Source organism: Macrobrachium nipponense, chromosome 1, assembly GCF_015104395.2.
Source record: "Macrobrachium nipponense isolate FS-2020 chromosome 1, ASM1510439v2, whole genome shotgun sequence".
NCBI lineage: Eukaryota > Metazoa > Arthropoda > Malacostraca > Decapoda > Palaemonidae > Macrobrachium > Macrobrachium nipponense.
This window is the reverse complement of record NC_087200.1, coordinates 102912587-102915086: the sequence shown is the minus strand read 5'-3', so window position 1 is coordinate 102915086 and position 2500 is coordinate 102912587.

Here is a 2500-nt window from a genome sequence, read left to right as displayed (position 1 = left end):
ATAAATAGCAACTCTGCACTACACATTCACTTATATATGTTTGGATGAAGTAAGCATGTAAGCAATCGAAGCGCGACTGTTTTTCAAAAACAGAATTACTCTCTAAAAGGGTAAATGAAGAATCACAGAGGCCATAACACAACCTAATTCTCTTTTACAAAAAGGTCACATTCATCGAGTCCACAACAGCGCCGTTTCTTCCCCGGCCTCCTTTCCCCAATTTCCTCCTCAAAAGGCAGTCAGTCGCCACCAATTTCCCCTCCTTCATTTCGTTTCCTCTTTTCCCCACACCTCATTTTAAACCTTATTTTTTAACGCACACTTCCTATAGATATTTCGTAAGCTACATTATTATATCTTATATCACCACCACCATCACCGTTAACAACGAAGATGACGACAATAACGGTGAAAATGTCATCAGTAATAATAATAAACAAGTTAAAAATACGCCGAAGTTTCTTCGGCATAATTGAGCTTTTCTGTACTTCGTACAATCAAGGCCAGCGACAATTGATTTATCTTTCGGAGGTCTCGGTATAATGCTGTATACGTAGCGACCTATGGAACTTTAACCACGGTCCTGTGGTGGCATGTCTATTTGGTATGTTTGATGACAGTAGTGAGGATGCACAACATATCAAATTCCAGCCCTGTAGCGTCAGTAGTTTTTGAAATCTGAGGGAGGACAGAAAAAGAGTGGACAGATAAAAAGTGCGGACGGACAAACAAAGCCGGAACAATAGTTTTCATTTCAGAAAATTAAAACGTAAAAAGGAGGGATCATGTTTGAGTTCTGGAATTAAAATGGAAAGCTCAACAACCATACTTTCTTCGGAGACTTAATTCAGATAGAAAAAAACCATTGCTCATATGTAGTTGTACGTCTAAGTGCAATGATATATATACATAATAATAATAATAATTTACCTTTCATGTAAAAGCTTGTATCCTAATTCAACGTTTTCTAACTAAAAATAATTCAAAGCGCACGGGACAACAGTAGTTGAAAATAACACAATCACTGCAAGAGCTAACATCAGACACAAATTATAAATTAAGGAGGCATTAGTCATTTGATATAACTTTAACTACATTCTTCAGCTACATGCATACTGACACTTGACTCGAAATCACTTTGAATTCCAAAATCGCAGTAAAACTCAAATAACCAGTCAACAACATAACCAAAGTCAATCAGCCCAATAGTATCACTAGTAACTGACATTGTTACCTTCACCCCGCAAAAAGCAGAATCTGAACACTAATGTAGAACTTACTATCATCCCAATTTCTCATCGTATCATTCCTGACCCTACTAATTAAACATAGATGCTTCGCAATGTCGTAACTAACAACAGCAACTACCAACAGAACAAACAGTAACAACAATTGCAGGAACTTTACCTCGGCTACAAAAAATTCACATTAAGAAATCACAACACCAACCACGGGTTTTCAAAATAACAGTAATTCCTTTTGCTATAGAGAACCACTGCGAAGAGATCAATCCATTTCAGATACCAATTCCTCACATGTAACGATTTTCATCATTAACAAATCTAAGCCCAAAATACCGTTCCATATCCAAATCATTGTACCTCGGGAATAACTTGCATCTGAGGGTCATTACAAATGCTACGCATTTCTTCACATGGGATTCGAACAGCAGCCTAGTTTCCAAACTACGATAAATGACTTTTGACCATTGAGCCACCAGGAGGGGTATAAAATATCGAATCGGCAATATATATATATAATATATATATATATTATATGATATATATATATATATATATATATATATATATATATATATATAATACGTATATATGCCTCTCCCAATGGTCAAATCCCACTGGTGAGGAAGACTTATGAATTATAATTCCCCTTGAATGTTAGTTATTCCTGAGGTGTGTGTATATATATATATATATATATATATATATATATATATATATATATATATATATATATATATATATATATATATATATATATATATATATATATGATATATAATATATATATATATATATATGATATATCTATATATATATATATATATATATAATATATATATATATATATATCTATAGATATATATATATATATATATATATATATATATATATATATATATATATATATATATATAATATATATATATATATATATAGTATATATATATATATATATAATATATATATATATATATATATATATATATATATATATATATATATATATATATATATATATATATATATATATATATATATATATATATATATATATATATATATATATAAGATTAAAAGAGCGGTCGAGTTGGAGGTAATTAGATTACCTAGTTGCTCATTGCCCTTGTGAAACGGTCCTACTGATCGTAAAACAAAGATAAAATTAATAGTTACTTCATGGGAGCAAAACAGAATAAGAACACATATTACTTACTTTATTTACACATGAACGTAAAGCAAAGATTTACAAAGGAACT